The sequence below is a fragment of the Silene latifolia genome, chromosome 10 (genome assembly GCF_048544455.1).
Source record: "Silene latifolia isolate original U9 population chromosome 10, ASM4854445v1, whole genome shotgun sequence".
Taxonomy (NCBI): Eukaryota; Viridiplantae; Streptophyta; class Magnoliopsida; order Caryophyllales; family Caryophyllaceae; genus Silene; species Silene latifolia.
Genome location: NC_133535.1, coordinates 58551369 through 58576713, shown reverse-complemented (window position 1 = coordinate 58576713; position 25345 = coordinate 58551369). Strand labels below are relative to the sequence as shown.

At 38.3% G+C, this 25345-nt stretch overlaps 2 non-coding genes across 2 annotated transcripts; both read right to left on the bottom strand.

Annotated features, from left to right (window-relative positions):
• Positions 1-6766: 6766 nt before the first annotated feature.
• Positions 6767-6874, bottom strand: LOC141609753 (small nucleolar RNA R71). Its single transcript, XR_012527667.1, has one exon. It is a non-coding gene; the product is annotated as a small nucleolar RNA R71 (small nucleolar RNA).
• Positions 6875-23553: 16679 nt separating this feature from the next.
• On the bottom strand, positions 23554-23660 carry LOC141609997 (small nucleolar RNA R71). The gene has a single exon (XR_012527895.1). It is a non-coding gene; the product is annotated as a small nucleolar RNA R71 (small nucleolar RNA).
• Between the last annotated feature and the right edge of the window lie 1685 nt (positions 23661-25345).

Sequence of the window (25345 nt, the reverse complement as noted above, 5' to 3'; positions counted from 1 at the left end):
AAGGAACATTTGGTCATTACTTCTATTCGCCAACCGAACAACGTGTATTTGTTGCGGCTAGTGCGACATTCTTAGAGAAGGAGTTTCTCGAGAACGCGAGGAGTAATAGAACCTTCGAGCTGTCGGAGATTCCAGAACCAAATGATGAGCAACCATTGGAGGAACCAGTTCCTTCAATCCCGGCTGCGGTTAGTATTCCTGAGGAACCTAGGAGGTCGGGAAGAGTCTCTATTCCTCCGGACAGATACATTGGTATGGTCGAGGAACATGACATAGATGACATTCTGCTCTTAACGAGTAGTGAACCCGCAACCTATAAAGGTGCCATGACTAGTTCCGACTCAAAGCTATGGCTTGAGGCCATGCAATCCGAGATGGACTTCATGTATGAGAACAACGTATGGGATCTTGTTGACTTGCCTGCTAAGGTTCGTCCCCTTCAATGCAAATGGTTTTACAAGATAAAGCATTCTGTGGAAGGTCAACAAGATATCTATAAAGCACGACTAGTTGCTAAAGGTTTCACCCAAGTGCCAGGTTTGCACTACGATGAAATTTTTGCACCCGTAGTCATGCTGCGTTCCATTCGGATTATCTTAGCGATTGCCGCTTTTCATGACTATGAAATTTGGCAGATGGATGTGAAAACCTCCTTCTTAAACGGTTATTTGGAGGAAGAGTTGTACATGGTACAACCCGAAGGTTTCATCGATCCTGAACATCCTAAGAAAGTGTGCAAGCTTAAGCATTCCATTTATGGACTTAAGCAAGCTTCTCGGAGTTGGAATCATCGTTTCGACCAAGTGATAAAAGAAAATGGATTTACTCGATCGGTCGAGGAACCATGTCTATATATCAAGTCGAGTGGGAGCAAGATTGTCTTCCTAATATTGTATGTTGATGACATACTCCTGATTGGGAATGACATACCTCTCTTAACTTCGGTAAAAGTATGGTTGAAGAACCATTTCCAGATGAAAGATCTGGGTGAGGCACAAAGAATTTTGGGCATCCGTATCTATCGAGATAGATCACGTCGGATTTTATCTCTCAGTCAGGAGTCTTATATAGACAATATTCTAGAGAGATTCAGCATGACTAACTCCAAAAATGGGTTTCTTCCTATGGCTCCAGGGGTGCATTTGAGCAAGTCTCAGGCACCAAAGACACCGGAAGAGATAGAACGCATGACCCGGATTCCTTATGCTTCGGCTATAGGATCAATCATGTATGCCATGATATGCACACGTCCGGACGTGGCATATGCATTGAGTATGACAAGTCGATTCCAACAGCATCCAGGTGAATCACATTGGATGGCTGTCAAGAACATTCTTAAGTACCTACGGAGGACTAAAGATTGGGCATTGACTTATGGAGGCGATCAAAAGCTATGCGCAACCGGTTACGCAGATGCTAGCTTCCAAACGGATCAAGATGACTCGAAATCTCAGTCTGGATTCGTTTTTACTCTTAATGGCGCTGCAGTCAGCTGGAAGAGTTCAAACAAAGTGTTACAAAAGCAGATTCTACGACTGAGTCCGAGTACTATGCCGCGTCTGAAGCTGCAAAGGAAGCGATATGGATGCGTCAATTCTTACAAGGACTATCTGTAGTGCCTAGTTCGAATGACCCGATCACCATCTATTGCGACAATAGAGGTGCCATCTTCAAGGCTAAGGAGCCTAAGTCTAGCAACAAGTCTAGACATGTACAACGGAAAGCTCATCTAATCCGAGATTACATGGAGCAAAAGGAGGTAGTGATAGAAAAGATTGCTACAGATGATAATATAGCAGATCCTCTCACTAAACCATTACGACAAGATAAGCATGAAGGGCATGTTATTTCCATGGGAATTAAATGTGTTCCTGAGTTGTAGTACTCTTTTATGGATTAGATTCATTTTCTCGTGTACTCTATACGACATAATCGTTTTGATATTTATATATTTTGTTTTTCATGTGGAGTTGTACGACAATTTTGAACACCACAAAGTGAAGTGAATCAACAAACATTATATTATGGTCCTTAATTGCCCACGTGAGTGATAACTCGGCAATTATTTTGTGACGTTGGTTGATGGTGGGTTCAACGAGCCATAAGTCAAATGGTTGGTGACCAATCAACAGAGGCGAGTTATACGGATATCTCGTAGGACACAATTGTGACAACGACGTGGAGTCCTAAATGTTTTATAACATTCGGTGCTAGGTCGTGGATAGGACCTCCATGGTGATCCTAAGAGTCGATTCTTTTGACTATCGACTGTCTCTTGAGATTAAGGCAGATTTTGGGTGACTTTGGTTTCTTTCTCACGGTCATCCGTAACAGGGGGCCAAGTAGATTTTTTCTGGGTCATTTTATGATGTGCTTAGATCGGCAGGAGTCGAGTTGAAGGAAATATTCAGCCTTTATCAGGTACTCGATATTTCTCAGGGCCACTCGAGGAGCTGTAACTGAAATTCATGGCCATGCTCGAATACGGATTCGTTTTATCAATTAAGTTACTCTCTTGTCGGGGAAACCACTCTTGATACAGATCGATTGTAAAATACGACCTTTGCGAATACGGATCTGGAAATTGTTTTACATTGAGTGGGAGAAATTTTAAATGGATATGAGAATCGGTTATAGCACATACACTTGTACGGACAAGTGGGAGTTTGTTGGAGCCGGTGTCCTCCAGTTAGTGCGGATAACGTTATTGCACGTATACTTGTACGGACAAGTGGGAGCTTGTTGGGGCTGGTGTCCTCCACAGTTAGTGCAATGACATATAAATCTCTGAAAGGATCAAAGGGTATACGTTTGTATTATTATCAGTTGGTCCACGTTTATCAATAACGGTTGGCTTGCTAGATAAGTTTGACGTTATTGTCATACAGATGGCGGTGATCAACTGGTCCCTAAAAGTCACACCTATAGAATACGTTTGAGAGATGTGACGGTATGAAAATACAGTCATGTTGATGCCTAATATGACTAAGTGGTTAGTCGGAGTTATTGACTAATAATTAGTCAAACGCGATGTTGAGATAATTATTTAATACGGATTAAATAATACTGGCTAAGGTGAATTAAGCGGTTAATTCGGAAATTGAATATAAACGGTTATATTTAATTAATGTATATTGAATTAATTAATTATACAATATTGTCATTGTCGGACAAGTATTAATATGTCGACTGATTCATGTTACTAGTCGATATTTTAATATCCGATAACGGATGACGATTTATAATAAAAACCCGTCATATACATTTATCAAAATGAGTCGGGCCACGAGTTAAATAAGGAGAAAGTGGAAAGCCCACCCCCTCCATGGGCAACCGTTCGGTCGACCGAGTGAAACAAAAGGAGAGTCCTTCTCTCCTTTTGACCTAATCATTCTCATTTGAAGAAAAATTAGAGTTTTGGAGCTTTTTCTCTGAAATTCTAGATCTCACATCAGAAAACTCACAAAAGCTCTCTCAATATTGCAAGGCAATCAGAGAGCAATTTCTAGCACAAGGGGCATAGTCTCAAACGATCTTGGGTGCAACGATTAGGAGGAAATCTGCGTTGATTTCTGTTCTTAGGCCGATTTTACACAGGACCCGAGGTTGATTCTTATTCTTTTATCGTTTCTCTTGTTTTTCGTTTATGACCATTAATCACATGATAAATTACGTTATAGTCCTTAGTTTTAAGGGGTTTTATACGGATATTACCCTACATAAATAACCGATAACAAATGAATTAACTAATACGGAACACAAAGCAAAACGTAAACAAACCAAAATCCGAACCACCCATAAGCATATACGAGTCAACAAGAGAAAAATTTGGTCATGATACGAATAAAAAGCATAAACAACCATCATACATAAAGGATATATATATTTATAGAACTTGAAACGGTAAAACGGGCGCCATTTACTCATACGGACTCCGAATCGAGTGATTCAAGTGGCTAAACCACCTAATTTTTCGACGCCGTTCCATCTGTCATATTTTCAGTGGCATTGGAAGTCGTACCGGTCAGATACGACGGGTTCCAGGCCAACACAGGTCACCTAAAATAGTCTCAAAAATGCAACTTTAACAAGCTAAATAGAACCGTCTTAAAACTGAAACTTTAAGCAAGTAATGATACTACTAGTGACATATAACAACAACCATATCTAATTACCCGTCTCATAAGAAAGCCAAAGATACCATCTTTACTCAATTTAAGCAAGTAAAACCTTGTATAAATCCATCTTAAACAACTACACATATAATCTCATAAGAATCACAATTACTAGCTTATAATAACAAAATATAACATATAAACATACAAATGACATAATACTGAGTAACCCATCACCGTTACCTCATTATTTCTTCAAAATGCAAGATTTCGACTCAAAACAATGTCGGTTGCCCAAAAGGAAGCTCAAGAACCGAGTTCCCAAGTAAGACCTCGAAAATCGTGCCACAAAAGTCACGGCCAGCAGCAAGGGTGAGGGAAATTCAAGATCTTTCTTACCTAGGAAGATGGAGGGCAAGGAGAGGAAGAGATAGGCGCGAAAATCGTTGAAAACCGATAAGAAACGAAGGTTTTATGGCCATTTTAGTGAAGGAGGTGGAAGTTGTGTAACAATGGTGTTGTAGTTGTGTGTTTGTTGCTGAAAAATGAATGGTGGAGGAGAAGATAGGGTTTAAGCTCTTATATGGGTGGAGGGAAAAGAGTAGGATGAAGGTCCAAAGTTATCTTAGGCTTAAACTATCATTTTAAGTCGATTTTACCCTAAAATACAACCCGGACCTACTACAAACTTAAGACGGATATTTTTTTTATCAACATTAATATTATTTTACATGTAAAGCCGCATTTTTATAAAAACGATTTTAAAATACAAATAAAATAATTAAATGACTAAATAAATTATAAATGTCAACACGGAAAATTCGTGGGTGTTACACCTAATCTTTAGTATAAATACCCCATTGTACTACCTAGATTAGCATCATCTATGAATCATCTCCTAATCAATCTTTAATCCATCTTTATTAATTCTTAATACTCTCAAATTAGTTGTAATTGAATTTATCAATATTAATCACATCTTAATCTCTTCTTAATTTCTCTATTGTTCTTCATTTATTTTGGGTAATTAGAAGATTATTTGGGTTTTATTTGGAGATTGACAACCTTCCATCCATCATCAAGTACTTCTATTATTCTTTGCATTATTATTTTGGAATCTCCATAGGTATAATTCTCTTAATCCTTGTTTTAATTATTGTTAATCTTTCTTACTTGTTCATCATGTTTTGCCTTGTTAATATGATTGACAACCTTGTTAGCATGTTAAACTTGATAATAAATGAGTAGTTTCCTTAGCTAGGGTTAATGGGGAATTAGGGGAAACCAACATGGGGAATTATTCATGCTTAATTTAATATGTTTTCATAGTTTATTTGCTTGCTTGTTGTGATCTCAACTTATGCACGTGTTATGTTTGATGAAATGCGAGCCTATGAATCCTTGCATTTTTTACCCATGACCTACCTTTTCAATGAGACTTGTAAGACATAAACCAACTCGAGTCTCATTAGACCATGCATATAGTTGAATAGGAAGGATTAAGTCGACTTGTAGGTGTCGTACAATCTAATCAATTCGGCTCCGGGACCCAAACCTTCCTAGGGATTGTAAGCTTATACACCAACTCGACCCATCACAACAATAATTGCTTGCTTATGATTTGAGAATATGTTTGTATGATCAACTCTCATGAATCCCCTATGAACCCATGATACCCTAGTGCTTTTAATCAATTGTTTACATCTCCATTTATTTACCTTACATTTATTTTCATTGTTGATTAGTTTTAGTTGATCTCCTACCTCAATCCTAAATTGTGACACCCTAAGACACGACTATTTGCGCTTGAAAATCTTACATCAATACCCTTCTCTTTGCTTGAACAAGTGAGAGTTGTGGAACTTTGGGACATGACCAAAGTTATAAATATTGTTTTGGTTGGTAGCTTTTGACGATGAAATTTTAGCCGAGCCAAAAATGGCGCCGTTGCCGGGGACCCGGTGTTAACTTGATTTGATTTTCTTTAATTGTTTTTAGTTGTGTCTTTCTTCACCTTGGGGAAGTCAATCTCCTCAAGGTTGTTCTAATTGTTTTCGAGTTGTTTGATATTTTGCACTAGGAGATCACAAGGTAATCTTTCACCTATTGATTTCGAAATTGAAAGGACCTTAACCAACAATAGAAGAGTTGCTAGAGGTACATTGAGAGGTATTGGAGAGATTGTGGACATTCAACCAAATAACATTGAGTTTACCAACCCTTTTGCAAGAGAAGGAGAGGACAACCCAATACAAAACCCACCACAAAATCAACTCACAATGCCTAAATTTTCATCGCATTCCGTACCAACCGAGGAGAACCTACCAAATGGTACTCCTACACCACAACACTTAACTGGTAATTTCATTGCCAAATCCGCATTCATACAATTAGTTGAGAGAAGTCAATTTGGAGGGATGCCTAGTGAAGACCCTCACTCACATATGGAGAATTTTTGTGACTATTGTGATGCGATTTCTCAAACCGGAGTTACTCAAGACCAAATCTGATGGGTATTATTTCCTTTTTCTTTGATTGGTACCGCAAAGCAATGGTTAAAGAGCCTAGATAAGGCTACTCTTGGTATTGACTCATGGAAGAAGTTAGCACTTGCTTTCTACAAGAAATTCTATCCTCCGGAGAAGACTAATATGTTAAGAGCCCAAATCACCGGGTTCAAGCAAAGAGATGAGGAATCATTGTATGAGGCATGGGAAAGATTTAAGGACACTTGTCGTTCTTGTCCACATCATGGACTTATTAGCGAGTGGTTCCTTGTGCAACAATTTTGGAACGGTCTATGAATATTCTCACAATATCCTCAACATGGGATCCAATGGTATGTTTACCGAAGTTGATGACAATCAAACATGGGCCAAAATTGAATAAATGGCGGTTCATAATTCGCAATATAGTAGACCTCGAAAGGCTACTAGAGGAGGAAAGCATGAGATAGATTCTATCACACAATTGGGTGCTCAACTAAGTGCTCACATTGACATCATTAATTTGAAGTTTGAGAAGGCCATGGCTAAACTTGAAGAGGCCTCCAAATCACCCAAGAAACATGTTAATGCTATGGTGGCGTCATTCTCAATTCCAAGTGGAGTATGTGAGAGTTGTGGAACTTTGGGACATGACCAAAGTGACTGTAGGAGAACAAGTGAACAAGTGAATACTTTCCAAGCATACAAGAATGGCACCCCTTATTCAAACTATTACAATGAGAACACCAAATTTCATCCTAATCTTTCATACAAAAGCCAAAATGTTCAAAACCCTCAACCAACATACACTCACCTCCAATGAGAAACCAAGCTCAAAGACCCTTTTACAATCAAAGCCAAAGTTATCAAAACCAATATTTATACAATCAACCAAATGACCAAGGCTTTGATGTTCAAAAAGCGGTCCTCCAAATGCAAAAGAATCAACAAGAATTTTTCACTAAATGCAAAAGGATAGCCAAGCAAAAGATGCTTAAAGAAGAACATGCCAATGACTTTGGTGGATGATGGCTCTGCAGTCAACGTCATAACACTAAAGACATCATACAAGTTGGGCATGAAAGAATCAGATTAGACTCCTACCAACCAAGGTGTTCGAGCATACGATGGAACCCAACGTAAAGTAGTAGGACTAGTTAACCTCACTATAACCACAGCGCTAATCGAGCAAAAGGTTAATTTTCAAATAGTGGATATCGAAGAATAATTCAATATACTTCTAGGAAGGCCTTGGATTCACGCTTCCAAAGCGGTAGCATCCGCCTTGCACCAGAAGATTTAGATTCCTCTAGATGGCAAAGTAGTGACGATCACCTCGTCACCTATCAAGGCTGTAATAAAGAAAATGTCAAGCAACCAAGTAGTCACAGACCCAGTATATGAGCTTAGGAGCTTTCAGAGCATAAATCTTGTAGAGAGCGAACTGGCACCTCTATACTTTAACCCATACTCCAATTTGGTGGTCAACCACATACTCAAGTCTCAGGGATATTTCCCAGGGATGCCCTTAAATCCCATCAAGAAGAATACCTTCGCACCTTACAAGGAAGGAAATTCTCAAAAGATACCATTAGGTTTGGGGTACAATCCCACGAAAGAGGAAGCTTTAGAAATGCTCACTCAGTTTCAAAATCGTAAAAACAAAGGAATCTAAACGCGATACTATCTCCCTACCCTAAACAGATACTTCGTTAGAGAAGGGAGTCAGGAATACTTTCACGGGTTTCCCGAACCTTGGCACTATAAGGGAATGCAACTAGATGGAATCAAGGTCTTACACGATTGCTACTTCATCCCTTCAGAAACGGTTCTTACCGTATAAACTCGTCAAACACCCTGTTTAGACGAACGGGCCGTTAGCCTTCTGTTTGAAGAGGACCGATTCGTTAGGGCAGCACAGGATGAGATCATTACCATGATACTTCAAGATGTCCATTTCAACCTGACAACTCTAATCATTGAAACTAGTTCAAATTAGCAGAAAGGATGGAGAAAGTCGATCAAATGGACTAACAACCAAGGAAAGCTCTTCAAGGTCACTACTGGAGATGGAGAGATGTTCAAAGGAGAACCTGAAAACAACGAATATGAGTAAGACTCGGAGTCGGAGTCGGAGTCGGAGTCAGATTCTGAGTCTGAGTCTAGAGAAGTCGGTAGAGAATCTCCTTCTCTCGTCATTCCTCATCCCCTTGTTTCTCCTAGCCTAGCATCAAATAGTAACAGCAGCTTGGGAAATGTCCCAGTAGCTGTCCCTTTACCGCCACTGACTACTGAACAGATGGCTTCTTTGTTTCAGCTATTTTCAAAATTTAATATGAATAAATTATATTCTGCTTACTCCTTGTGTTTTTCTAAATGAAATTCTATTTACGATTATAATAAGGGTGATCCTGACCAAGACTCAGTCGAATTACCACCCTATATAGTTAAAGAAGTATTACAAGAGGGGGAAGGGGCACTAGTTATAGAGAACACCGAACCCATCAATATAGGAATCAAATCAGGTTTCAAACCCGTAAAATAGAAGCTTCGTCGGATGAGGACCGAATGGGCTCTTAAGATAAAAGAAGAAGTCGATAAACAATTCAAAGCCGGGTTCATCAAAGTTTCCGAGTATTCAGACTGGGTGGCTAACATAGTCCCCATACCCAAAAAGGATGGATGAATCCAAGTTTGTGTGGATTTCAGAGACTTGAACAACGCAAGTCCCAAAGACGACTTTCCACTACCACACATCGACATATTGGTAGATAATACAGCAGATCACGCGTTGTTATCCTTCATGGACGGGTATGCAAGGTATAATTAGATCAAAATGGCCATAGAGGATATGCATAAAACAGCCTTCGTCACTCAGTGGGGCACATATTGTTATAGAGTTATGCCATTCGGCTAATCAACGCTGGAGCTACATATCAACGCACTGCGACAACATTTTTATATGATATGATGCATAAAGAGGTAGAAGTATACATATATGACATGATTGTCAAATCCAAAGACAGGAAGGGGCATATCAATAACCTTCGCAAAGTCTTCCTAAGATTGCACAAGTACAACATGAGACTCAATCCTCATAAGTGTACACTCAGGGTAACGTCAGGCAAGCTTCTGGGATACGTCGCCAGCCGCCAGAGGGGAATAGAAATTGATCCATCCAAGATCAAGCTTTAATCGAAATGCCACAACCCCAGATAGAGAAGGAGGTTAGAGGATTTCTAGGCAGAGTACAATACATAAGCCGATTCATAACAAAGCTTACTATGATCTGCGAACCGATTTTCAAAAAGCTCAAGAAAACAGATCATACCATATGGGACGACGACTGCCAAATGGCGTTTGACAGGATTAAGGAGATACTGGCCAAGCCACCACTGCTAATGCCTCCTCAATGAGATCAACCTCTTGGTTTATATCTCACGGTAACCGAAACAGCCATGGGGGCTATGCTCGCACAAACCCTTAGAAAAGAAGAAAGAGCTATCAACTACCTTAGTAAGAAGTTCATAGAATACGAGTGTAAGTACACACCTCTCGAGAAGACATGCCTCGCTCTTGTGTGGGCGACGAAGAAGCTACGCCATTACATGCTTAGCTACTCAGTCAAGGTGTATTCTAAAATGGATCATGTCAAATACCTCTTCGAGAAACCCGTTCTCAACGGACGTTTGGCAAGGCAAACCTTAATGCTTTCAGAGTTTGATCTCAAGTACGTACCCTTGAAGGTCATAAAAGGGCGCGCCGTTGCCGAATTCTTCGCAGATAATCCTATCAACGATACTCAAGCAATAGACACATGGTTATTTCCAGACGAGGACATCCTACAGACCAGTGTAAACTCTTGGAACTTTTATTTTGATGGAGCACCAAATTTAAGAGGTTTTTGAATAGGAGTGTCGCTCATTTCTCCTGAAGGTGAGCATACACCACTTTCTGTCAAACTCTACTTCGAGGTGACAAATAACATAGCAGAATACGAAGCTTGCCTCATTGGTCTACAAGCAGCAGTGAGTTTAGGCATTAAAAATCTTCGAGTCTATGAAGACTCATCCTTGATCATTAACCAAGTGACGGGATCTTGAAAAATTCGAAGTGAAAGTCTAGCACCCTATCAGGCTAGGATAGATCAAGTTGCCCAATTCTTCGATCAGGCCATTTCTCTACACCTACCTCGGGAAGAGAATCAATTTGCAGGCGCTCTTGCAAAATTTACATCTTTGATTAATATGTTAGACAACAAGGTAGAAATGCCTTTACGCATCGAACGACAGTCAGAACCATCCTATGTAAACCTCCTCTCAGATGAAGAAGAAAGCCCAAGGGAACCTTGGTTTCAAGCCATTATAAACTTCAAAGTCAATGGTACATACCCACCAGATATGGAAAAGAGGGGACAACGCGCCATACGCCTACTAGCCTCTCAATACCTCCTCATGCAAGGAGAGTTGTACAAAAGAATACCTTTTTGTGTCGTCTTGCGTTGCCTTGATCAATCACAGGCACAAAAAGTGATGGAAGAAGTTCACGATGGAGAATGTGGTCCTCACATGAGTGGACCCATGACGGCAAAGAAAATCACGCCTCTAGGATACTACTGGACCACAATGGAGTCAGATTGTATTAAATACGTCAGACATTGCCATAATTGCCAAATCTTCGGGAATGTGCAATATGTTCCTCCCTCAATGCTTTACATCATGACATCTTTGTGGCCGTTTTCTGCTTGAGGAATTGACATTATTGGGAAGATCACTCCAGCAGTAACAGGGGGACACTGTTTCATTTTGGTAGCAATCGACTATTTTACCAAATGGGTCAAAGCAACATCCTACACTGCTCTTACAGCCAAACATGTGGCAAATTTCATACAAACTAATATCATCTGTCGATATGGTTGCCCACATTAGATCATCAGTGACAATGGGTCATATTTCCAGCCAAAGCTGCACAATGGCTAATCAAATACAAAATCAAGCACCACCATTCCTCGCCTTATAGACCTCAAACTAACGGCGCGGTGGAGACAGCTAACAAAAATGTCGTCATGATCCTCAAGAAAATGATCGACAATTATCGAGATTGGCCTAGCAAAATACCTTTCACGCTATGGGTTATCGCACATCAGTTAGGCACCCACTGGGGCTACTCCTTTCTTTCTGACCTATGGCATGGAAGCTGTGCAACCAGTTAAACTAGAAATCCTGTCCCTACGCATTTTGCTTGAAAGTCAAATCCCAGAAGCCGAATGGAATAAGGATCGGTATGAAGAACTCATCCCCTTGGATGAACGAAGGTTGTGGGCATTACATAATATGCATACATATCAGGAACATATCAAACGAGCCTTTAATAAGCGGGTTAAGCCCAGGAATATCAAATAAGGATATTTGGTGCTCAAATCAGTCAGAGCTCTCCTACCTGTCGATCCACGTGGAAAGTTTATACCTAAATGGACCGGACATTTCCTAGTCAAGTCCATACTCTCGGGGGGTGCGGTTAGGATTACAGACCTAGATGGGAACGAATTTGCTATAACCCAACCAACCTCGACCAACTGAAACGATATTACCCTTAGTAGAGGACAGAAAACGCGCCTCGCGTAACACCCACGTGCGACACGAAATAAAAATGGCCCTTGGCCCGCTGAAAGAAAGCTTATGTCACTATGCACTTGCATTTTGACACTTCGACATCCTCGTATTATCAAATAAATTGAATTGTATTTTAGGAGTAAGTAAAGCTCGTGCTTATTTTCTAAAGTTCATTACAAGCTCTTGCTTCGAACAATTATTCTTTTACATTTATTAGAACTACGCACATGGTTTGATTTCATTTCTAATGAATACGTAGGCAAACTTCACAGGATACAACCCGTCATTTAAAAAAAATGTAAATAGAAGGAAATTTGTATTTGCATTTGAAATTCGACAAGAATAATAAAAGGAAATCATAATAGTTTCTTAACTAATTAATCTTTTATTCATTTGTTCCATAAATAATAATAATAATCCAAATACATATAAACTAAAATGCTGAAAATAAATGCCAAGCAAGGATTCTAAAAACCCTGCCATTTATTATAAAATAATAATAATAATAATAATAATAATAATGATAATAATAATAATAATGATGATAATAATGATGATAATAATAATGATAATAATAATGATAATAATGATGATAATGATGATAATGATAATAATGATAATAATAATAATAATAATGATGATAATAATAATAATAATAATAATAATAATAATAATAATAATAATAATAATAATAATAATAATAATAATAATAATAATAATAATAATAATAATAATAATAATAATAATAATAATAATAATAATAATAATAATAATAATAATAATAATAATAATAATAATAATAATAATAATAATAATAATAATAATAATAATAATAATAATAATAATAATAATAATAATAATAATAATAATAATAATAATAATAATAATAATAATAATAATAATAATAATAATAATAATAATAATAATAATAATAATAATAATAATAATAATAATAATAATAATAATAATAATAATAATAATAATAATAATAATAATAATAATAATAATAATAATAATAATAATAATAATAATAATAATAATAATAATAATAATAATAATAATAATAATAATAATAATAATAATAATAATAATAATAATAATAATAATAATAATAATAATAATAATAATAATAATAATAATAATAATAATAATAATAATAATAATAATAATAATAATAATAATAATAATAATAATAATAATAATAATAATAATAATAATAATAATAATAATAATAATAATAATAATAATAATAATAATAATAATAATAATAATAATAATAATAATAATAATAATAATAATAATAATAATAATAATAATAATAATAATAATAATAATAATAATAATAATAATAATAATAATAATAATAATAATAATAATAATAATAATAATAATAATAATAATAATAATAATAATAATAATAATAATAATAATAATAATAATAATAATAATAATAATAATAATAATAATAATAATAATAATAATAATAATAATAATAATAATAATAATAATAATAATAATAATAATAATAATAATAATAATAATAATAATAATAATAATAATAATAATAATAATAATAATGACTAAGGCTATTCTTCCATTTTCCCTTTGCCTTTGTCACTCTTATCATACTTCTTATCTCGACCACGAGCCGGGCGCTCTTATGCTGTCTCTGACCTAATCACCAACAGTCTCTCTCGCGGTCTAACCCTACCATTTCAATCCATCACCATCTCTACGGCAGAAGCGGTCTTCGGTTTCTTCGACTGATGAACGACTCGGAATCCGGCCTTTTCTTCCTCCTCAGTCAAGTACTTCTGGTTCTCCTTTGCTACCTCACGAACCTTGTAATCCACAGGCTCGTGTTTCCTCAACTTCTCACGCTCTTCAGGCGTACCAGCCTTCCTCCATTGCAAGTATGAGTCAGATACCCATAAGGAGCCGATATGGACTGGTATGAACCACATGTTCCTCTGAGCCCACCTGATTACCCATTCCCGACAAATCTCTGTAGTATGTGCCAATGCAGTTTAAGGGACGGTATCAAGCTTCAGAATTTTCTGCTTAAGGCCCACTTGCCTCATGAAACTCTCCGGATAAATGCAAATCAGGAATTCCAAGCCAGGGATACGAACTGACCGTGTCAGGTCCAATGATGAGACTCCAGTAACTGACCTGAAATGCCACCACAGCACGATCCACCGGATCAGAGGACCTCCTTCACTCTTTAACTTATTTTCCCAGTAATTGCATACCCGAGTGAAGTCCACCATGTAGAGCCTAGTTCTCATTGCAATCGATCGAGCGTGATATCCTGGCACATTAACTAGGGGCTCGATCAATCGCAGTCGCTCCATCAGGCAAACCTTCAAAAGAAGACGGGAATTAATACCCCTTGATCAAATAAAAAAAACGGTTGAAATATATGAAAAGTAGGTTCTTACCTGCAGGATGATGGGACTTCCCAAATAGGGATGCTCGCGGTTGGCTTTTCTATTATCCAAACCAAGGATGGTCTCTCCTAAAACTAGGCATGCTGGGCTCTTGCGCAGCTCCATTTGTTCCACTAGGCTCAGAAAAGGAGGATCCCCTCTCATCTCCTTTTCAACATGCCCTTGAAGGACATAGCAATCAAGTAGAAAAAACCCAAAGGCTCTGCGCCTCGCAACATAATAAATAGTAGGGTCCTCCCTATTTATAAATCAGTCAACTAAGTCAAACATGCGGACTCCTTTCGAGGTCACAAGACGGTCCACCTCAGCCTTGGTCAATCCGAGCATGTCTCTAAATTTACTTTTATATCCTTGAGAGCTAGGGAGTATCACAGGTACATTTTCTGCGTCCCATTCTCCAACGGCAGCTATTTCTTCAAGGAAAGGACAAATATCGCCCCTAGGAAAGGTGAATACGTGAAAATTTGGGTCCCAATACTCAAGACAGGCATCCAAGAAAGGCTTTATGATTTTACTAACTTTAGACTCAAGATCGATCCCAAATTAAATGCACCCATGTCATGTTTCTCAACATTCGTGAACTCATTTGTCTACTCCTTGAGACGGTTTTCAAAAGTATCCATAATTTTGAAATTTTTTGAGAAGATATGAGAGTTTTTATGTGATAGACGGGAGAAAGATGAAGGAATTGTGTAAATAAAAGCTTCCCCGAAGTCTCTATTTATACTATTCGCTGTTTCCTAATTTCTGTCGAGGTCTGACTAGCTAGGGAAATGGCGCAGCATCTGCTGCGCCTCTTCCCCAGGCCTTTTTTCCGTGATTTTAAGATTCGGATCTTTCCGAATTTGCTTTTGCTATAATTTCCTATTCCTATAGGGTATTATTTTCGTAATTCTGTCAAATTACTATATTTTATGTTTCCTACTTCTTCGGGTTCGCTTTTCGAAGTGAACTCGACATTTTTGCCAAACGAGCACACTTACTCATTTTTTATTTCTTTTTTTTAGGGGAATCATTTCAACTCTCCTTTTCGACACTTTTCACACTTAGACATTTCTTTTTAGGTTTTTTTTAGGGAGTAGCCCTCCCTACCGTCCGGTCATTTTGCTCATTTATGGGCATTTTTTGCGCATTTTTGGGCATTTTCCTATACATTTTTGGAAATTTGTTTTGTCATTTTTGCTCATTTTCGGGCACTTTTCTTTCTTTTTTCATTTTGCGCCAATTCAAGCCACCTATATGCTATGCGTTTTAGTCGTAAATTCTATGTAAATCTCGGTAGCATGATGGCACAAACCGTCGCCTACACTACAAGAAATCCTGTTTCGGGCGACTACGTTTGGCGACTGAAATCAGTCGCTAAAAGGAAAATGGCGACTGAAATCAGTCGCCAGAGCACTGTAGCAACACTTAGTCGCCAATTGGAAATCGGGCGACTGAAGTCAGTCGCTAAAATTGGCGACTGACAAAGTAGTCGCCAAATAGCCAAATTGGCGACGGATAGGCAAAGAAGTCGCCAAAGTGGCGACTGAAATCAGTCGCCATTCTTGATTTACAGTCGCCATTTTGGCGACTACCTTGGCCTTCAGTCGCCAAATTGGCGACTACTTTCAGTCGCCATGTAGTCGCCTTTGGCACTGGCAGGTCAGGAGCTTTTGTTTTGGGTACTCTGTTTTGGCGACTGAAAGTAGTCGCCAAAACTACATTTCAGACGCCAATTCCACTGTAATTTTGGTATGAAAATTCGGTTTTTCATACTACCCTATCCTTTTTATTGCTCGTACCTGCATTTCTATTACTACAGCACCAACTTGAGCAAACCAAACTCACAACACAACACAAATGGAACACCAATAACCAAATCTCATATATAAAATGAGAATAAACCAAGTTAACAAGTTACCAACAAATCCTCAACAAACCAAATCCGTCACAAGTCTAACTAACACTACCCACTACCATGTTCTTAAGTTTTGGGAAAGGGGCACATAAGTCAAGCAACAGGAAAAAAAGCACCCGCGCCAAATCCACCTCCTCCGGATGGATCATTAGGATCTTGCCAATGGGGACGGGGACCGGAGTTGCACGAACTGAAGCAGGCTTGCATTTGATCGAACTTTGATTTCATTTCCCGCATTTGTTGATCCCTTTCGGCGTTTAGGCGCCTTTCTTCGGCATTTTGGCGCCTTTCTTCATCAAGTTGTGATTGTAAGACACTTACAATTCCCGACTCATAAGTTTGTTTGGACTTTGAAGAAGTCCTTGCTTTTGGCGCCTTGAAGAAAACTCCATGAGCTTCTCCGGTTCGATACACCGAGCCCTTTTTGTACCCCTCAACCAAGTCAAACCAAATATCATTATCGGGCCTATCGGGGGTGTTCTCTTTTTCACGCAAATAAGCATCCTACAAGTGAAACCAAATATCATTAAAGGTTATTTTTTCATGAAAAATTTACCTATAATATATAATGTTATCAAAGTAAATTGACTAATTAAATGAAACATACATATAGTTCCTTATCTTTCGCCTTAGTCCAATGCCTAATACCCTTATCATCAACCTTGCTATGCGTGTCTGCAAAGAGCTCGGGAGCCGTCATCTCTACCTTACCTTTTCTCATCCCCTTCTAAAAACAAACAAAGCATTTGAGGTTGTTCGGGAGAATATGCTTCTCCATGAGAAATCCAATTGTAATAGTTTGGACAAAACCCATTTGTATAAAGATGTTCTTCTACCTCTATGTCATGTAGATATTTCACGTTTTTGCATTTAGTACAAGGACATCTAAGTTTATTTTCTACCAAATCATATTCATCATTTTGTTTAGCAAATTCAATAAATCCACGAATCCCCTTTATAAATCTAGCGGTAGGACGTCTCTTCTTATCTACTCTTTCTTCGTACATCCATCCACGTTCCAATCTCTTCATTTTAATCTAAATAATATATAAACCATAATTTTAACAATAAAACATAGAACCATCTTTAACAATAATCCATACAAACTAATTAACTATACTAATTAACTAAAATTATATTAATTAACTAATATTATACTAATTTATACTAATCAACTAAAATTATACTAATTTATAGTAATTATACTAAAATTATACTAATTAAATAAAATTATACTAATTAAATAAAATTATACTAATTAAATAAAATTATACTAACTATACTAATTTATTACTACTTTTAAGAATACTCCTTATCAAACTAATTAAAATAATTTACTACCTTTAAAAAACCAAACTTTATACTAACTTACTACATTCAACATTACTAACATATAATAATTTCCACCTTACTAACATTATACTTGTAACACCCCGGTTTATAAAAGAAGTCCTCGTCAAGACATTCTCTAATAAAACGGACTGTTACCATCTCGGTTTTCCGAGGTAGTGAATAACAAATTAAACTCCAAGGCAATTTATATAATATTTTAACTTAATTATTACAAATCCTCTTTTCAACTCAAATTACAAGAACTGACATAAATAAAAGTGAAAGTCTTCTAGATGATGATCTAGCTACTAAGTCGTCTGATCCAGTGTCTCACGCCCATTAAGCTCCCGTCCTATCTCTTAAACCTGTCAAGTCTGCTCCCCATAAAACGGTTCATCACAGGTGTTCACGAATACACAGGGTCAACCACGAGGTTGAGTAGGGAAAACAATAAAACAATAAAATATGATATGCATGATACTCCGTCACCTCCATCTCCATCTCAACTCATCACACACATCTCATACCCCGGACAACCCAGCCATACCGATCCCCGGTAGACTATATATCGACCGAAGCCGATCTGCCAGCTCTCAGCTGAGGACACCAGGGCAAGTCCTGCAGAACCCGCCTGGGCCTTATCACAACATCATCATCACCGCACCACATCACCACAACATCCTCCATCTCCAATGCATATGAATGCTCAAAAGAAATGAATGCAACACAGTATATATATATATATATAATGAACTGATAAATCATGAAATCATGCCAGTTACCCGATGTTGTGATATCATACCCAATACGATCAAATCAGTCAATCACCTTCCCGAATATAAATGATAACGTAAATCAACAACCACGAATCAAGTCGACACAATTCACCAATAACGATAATAGGACAAGTGTATTTCCCTACCTCAAAGTGCCAGCAATTCCAATTAAGCAGTTAAGCAGTCCAGAAAGTAAAGCAATGAATTTGATTATCGATCCTTCACGAATCCGTCACCTAGAACAATTATAATATTTATAATTACTAACTACTAAATATAGAAATCTCTCAAAATAGAAACTTTCCCGATATAGTAACTTTCCATTTTAACCAGTCCCGACCCAAAGTCCATCTCTAATTATTTAAACGACTCGGGGATAATTTATTTAAAAGACTCGGAAATTAAATTAAATAACTAATATGATGAATAAAAGATTAAACGAATTATATGATTTAAGAAATACCCGAATCAACTTTAAACAATTCAAACATCCCGACTCAAACCCGTCTTTAATTATTTTAATGCACTCGGGAATTAATTAATTAATTAAGAATACGACCCATTACGAAATGTAACGATTAAACCATGAAAAACCCGTTTCAAACTAAAACAGCCCGTACCCCCTTCACACGCACCCACTCTCCTCACGCACCGCCTATACCACCGCGACAACCACCAGTCGTGGTCCCCACTTCAACCCAGCCACCAACAACCACCCCCACTGGGGTCGACTGCCGCCGGCGGTTCAAACCAAAGCCGCCATTTGGCCTGGTTCACCACCACGCATCACCAACACCTCTCGTTCTCAACCTGACCACCACCGCAACCCACATCTACCCCCTGCCAAACAACCACCATTCGACTCGCCACCAACCCACGCACACAGACAACCTAGCACCACCTTGTCGACCTCCCCCTAGTCGACGGTGGCACCACCCCAAAGCTACCCATCTAAACCCGTCTGAAAATCAATAACCAACCTGTTTTGCCCCTCCTTACTCGATCGCTTTGTTTCGCCACCCTAACCACCTACAACCACCCCAACAACCACCAAGCTACTCGCCACTCACCACACTACTCCCCTACCCTGCCAACCACCACTAACAACACCTCTATAGGACACGAAACAACAACCAAAACCCGACATCAATACTAAAACAGAGGAAAGGGGGTTGACCCATACCTTTTTCCGCCACCAGAACAGCCACCTATAGCCGCCTATGAACGTCGATAAGCTCCCCTATCTCTTCCTTGCTGCGTAGTCACTACCCACGGTCACTCACTCTCTCTCTCTATGCGAAAATGTTGAAGTTGGAGCTGATGAAAGGAGGGAGGCGTGAATGAGGGAGGCGGGTTGAGGGAGGCTGTTTAGTGAGGGAGGCGGGTTAGGGGACTGTTAGGGTTAGGGTTAGGGCACTATTAGGGTTAGGGTTTAGGGTTAAGGGTTAAATGGGCTTTAGGATTTAATGGGCTGAACATATATTGGGCCAACTTAAATGGGTCAGCTCACAATTCGTATTTCTTATAAACCCGTCTTAATTAACTTAGCTCGATAACTTAACGTGATTATCGACTCAACAATTAACCCGATATAATTAGTAATATAAAATGTATAATAATTAATATATAATAATATCCATTTAATTTATTATATAAAATACGGGGTATTACAATACTAATTCACTAAACAGTATAACCAATAAACAAAATCAACAACACTAACAACACTAACAAAACTAATATTAAACAAAATCAACAACACTACTATAACTACAATCATCACAAATTAATCCCAATTTCACCAAAACCTAATTAAATTACATTTAAAAACCTAATAATCAACACAAATGTTTATATAAACATATCAAATCATCCTAATACTAATTACAATAACAAAATAATCTAAAATTAAACAAAGTAATTGAAATTTAAAACAAACAAAGAAATTATACCTTCAAATAGCTTAGGATGAACCGAAATAAGGCACCAACTCTTCTTCCCGGCGTCGAGGTGGTCGGTGTGATGGTGGTCGGAGTAGTGGTCGGAGTGGTGGTCGGCTTAGGTGGTCGGAATAGGTGTTGCGGTTGGGACAACTTTTGTGTGTTTATGTTTTAGTAAAGTAACAGAGAGGGGAGAAAGAGTCCCGTGTTTGTGTATAATAAGTGACTGGGCGACTGATTGGCGACTGACAGAGGGGTAGTCGCCAAATTTGGCGACTGATTTCAGTCGCCCGTTCTGAAAATCAGTCGCCAGGTCAAATTATTTGGAGGAATTTGGTAGTCGCCAAATTAGCGACAGCTAGTAGTCGCCCGAATTTTTTTTCAGTCGCCAATTTGGCGACTATTTTTTTCTGTCGCCATTTTTAGTCGCCCGAAACAGGATTTCTTGTAGTGCTACCAAACCTGTTTTTTAAGCTAACTGATGCGACCATAATTGGCGCATATTTAGCCCCCGAATTACCATTGTTTCTATGCTTTTTAGTGCCTATTTGGGTCATTTCTTATCTTTAGATCTTTGTTTTGCATACTCTTTGAGATTTTGATCCCTTGGTAGGAAAGGAGTAAGAATCTTGCATTTTCATGGCAAAACAAGGCTAAATTGATCATATTCAATGACCAAGCATCAAGGAGAGACAAGACTAGAAGGCCTTTGTACATAGCATAGTAGAAGAGCATTGTTGAGAAAAGGATCCTTGAGTCCCCAAGGAAATCCCCAAGGAATTCATGAAGAAAAGGGAAGAAAAAGAAGAAGGAAAGTCATTGAGCTACAATCCGAACGGATTGTAGAGAATCCGTCCGTCCTCGCCAGTCCGAGCGTCCTCACCAGGAATCCGCTCGGATTGCCCATGCCCAGTCCGTGCGTCTTGTTCCTTGATCCGCTCGGATTGTTCATCTCAGATCCGGCCGTCCCGACTCCCAGCCGCACGGATCACAGCACAGCGCAGTTTCGTTCTTCAAGCTACGAAATGAAGAAGCCCTTCTCTCGGACAATCCCGGAGGCTCCTTGCTCAACTTAAAAAGTGTAATTACTAGTTTAGCCCTTAGTTAACCCTAATGCATCCTCCCTAATTCTCACTATAAATACCCCATTAGTCTAATTAGAGGAGCATGTTCTTCTTATCAATAATTAGTGTAGTTAATATCAATCAAATCTCTCTTCAATATTGTAATCAAATATTAATCAAGTTTTAATCCAAGTTTTAGTTCCTTAATCTCTCTCTTGTTCTTACTTTATTTTGGGTAATTGAAGATTATTTGGGTTATTATTGGGAGATTGACAAACTCTCAATCTAGGATTCAAGTACTTCTATTATTCTTGCTTTATTATTGGAATCATTAGTAGGTATAATCTCTTAATCCCTTTTTAATTATTGCTAATTACTTTCATTTATTCATCATGTTTCATTATGTTAGTATGATTGACAACCTTTCTAGCATGATCAATATGATAATGAGTGAGTAGTCTCTTAGCTAGGGTTTAATGGGTGATTAGGGAAACCAACATGGGGAATGATTCATGCTTAAATTAATATGCTTTCATATCTTATTTGCTTGCTTGTTTTGATCTTAATGCATGCACATGTTATATTTGATGAAATGCTAAGCCTATGAATCCTTGCATTTACTATCATCTTCTATCCTTTCAACTTGACTTGTAAGACATAACCCAACTCGAGTCTTGTTAGACCATGCATGTGTTAAGTAGGGAAGATTAAGTCGACTTGTAGGTGTTGTACAATCCAAGAGATTCGGCTCCGGGACCCAAACTTTCCTAGGATTGTAAGATATAACCCAACTCAATCCATCACAACAATAATTGCTTGCTTATAATTTGAGAACATGTTTGTATGATCATATCCCATGATTCCCCTATGAACCCATGACACCCTAGTGCTTTTAATCAATTGTTTACACCCTTATTTCATTTACCTTGATAGTTTATTTTCATTGCTATTTTAGTTTAGTAACCTTCTACATCAACCCAATTTGTGACACCCCTAGACACCGCTAGTTACAATAGAATCTTCATTTCAATACCCGTCCCTTGGGATCCGACCTTTACTTGCCTCTTTACTAATTGTAGAGTTGTTTGTGAAGTATAAATTGTGTTTTGTATCGACCATTGACCAACGACCACATATGCTTAATTGTGAACACCAAATGGCTCCGATCAAAAATGGCGCGTTGTCAGGGGACGGTGTTTAATTGATTTAAGATTTCTTTTATTGTTTTTAGTTGTGTCTTTTTCACCTTGGGGAAGTAAAACTCCTCAAGGATTGTTCTAATTGTTTTCGAGTTGTTTGATTTTTTGCATGTCTAGAAGGTTACAAAGAGATTTGTTACCTTTTGACCGTGAAATCGAAAGAACCTTGACGAATAATAGGAGACTTGTTAGGAGGAATTTGGGAGGTGTTGGTGAAGTTGTTCAACCCACTAGTGAGTTTGTCAATCCTTTCGCAATAGAAGGAGAAGAGAACCCATTAAACAATACCACACAAAATCCACCTACAATGCCTAAATTCTCGTCTCACTCTATACCCACCGAGGAGGATCTACCAAACGGTACTCCTACCCCACAACATCTTACCGGAAACTTTATTGCCAAGTCCGCCTTCATCCAACTAGTTGAGAGGAGCCAATTCGGGGGAATGCCTAGTGAGGACCCTCATTCTCATATGGAAACATTTTGTGATTATTGTGAAGCTATCTCTCAAACGGGCGTGACTCAAGACCAAATAAGATGGGTCTTATTTCCTTTTTCGTTAATCGGCACCGCAAAGCAATGGTTGAAGGGCCTTGATAAGGCCACCCTTGGAATAGATTCTTGGAAGAAGCTAGCTCTAGCTTTCTACAAAAAATTCTACCCACCAGAAAAGACCAATATGCTAAGAGCTCAAATTACGGGTTTTAAGCAAAGGGATGAAGAATCTTTGTATGAAGCTTGGGAGCGGTTCAAAGGTATTTGTCGCTCATGTCCTCACCATGGACTTAGCGAATGGTTTTTAGTGCAACAATTTTGGAATGGTTTATATGAAGATTCAAGGAACATTCTCAATATGGGATCAAATGGAATGTTCACCGAAGTTGATGACAATCAAACATGGAACAAGATTGAGGAAATGGCGGTCCATAATTCGCAATATAGTAGGCCTCGCAAGGCTACTAGAGGAAAGTATGAAGTGGACACCGTTACTCAATTGGGTGCTCAACTTAGTGCTCACATTGACACAATCAACTTGAAGTTTGAACAAGCTATGGCTAGACTTGAGGAAAGCTCAAAATCATCAAAGCACCATGTCAATGCCATGACGGCATCCTCATCAATCCCAAGCGGGATATGTGAGAATTGTGGAACCTTAGGTCATGACTCAAGTGAATGTAGGGGAACAACCGAGCAAGTCAATGCTTTCCAAGCCTACAAAAGCGGTACCCCTTATTCAAATTTTTACAATGAAAACACCAAATTCCATCCAAATCTCTCATACAAAAGCCAAAATGTCCAAAACCCTCAAACAACATACACTCCACCACCCATGAGAAATCAAAACCAAAGACCCTTTTTCAATCAAAACCAAGGTTACCAAAATCAAAATCCATACAATCACCACAATGACCAAAGTTTTGATGTCCAAAAAGCGGTCCTTCAAATGCAAAAGAATCAACAAGAATTTTTCACCCAAATGCAAAAAGATAGCCAAGCAAAAGACACCACCATCAACAACATTCTAGCTCACACCAAGATGTTGGAAACACAATTGACCCAACTAGCATCTTCGAGCTCACAAAGACAAAAGGGGCAATTACCACCTCAAGGTAATCCCCCTAGACATGAAACGGTTAGTGCCATTCACTTGAGAAGTGGTACAAGGTATGAAGCACCGAAGGAGCAAGTTGAGGATGAAGTTGTGAGAGCTAGTGAGAATGAAGTTGTGGTGCAAAGTCCCAAAGAAGGGGAATCATCAAAAGAAGAAAGTTCAAAGAAAAATGAAGATAAAGCCAAAGAAAAGGAGCCCATTGTGATTAGACTTCCTTTTCCAAGTCGTCAAGCCAAGCCTAAATTTGATGATCAACTTGGAAAGTTCATGGAAATTGTGAAGAACTTAGAAGTCTCAATTCCTTTCACGGAATTAATCAATCACGTTCCGGCCTATGAAAAGTACATGAAAGATATCCTCACAAAGAAGAAGTCGATCCAGAAACTTGAGACTATCGCCTTCACTAAGGTGAGTAGTGCAATACTTCAAGGGAGTTCACCTCCAAAGTTAAAGGATCCGGGGAGCTTCTCAATACCGTGTACCATTGGCGACACAACGATCAACAAAGCCTTATGTGATCTAGGGGCTAGCGTGAGTGTCATGCCATACTCGGTAAGTAAAAGGTTGGGAATGGGAGAGCTTAAATGTACCAATATCACTCTTCAAATGGCCGATAGATCGACGAAGACACCGCTAGGGATATGGGAAGATGTCCCCGTGCGAATCGGGAAGTTTTTCATCCCGGTGGACTTTGTCATTGTTGATATGGAGGAAGATTCCAACATTCCAATCATCTTAGGAAGACCTTTCCTACACACCGCGGGTGCGGTGATTGATGTGAAGCATGGAGAGCTCACTCTAGAAGTGGGAGATGAAAGCATAACTTTTAATCTTGACAAGACCATGAGAGCTCCTCGTT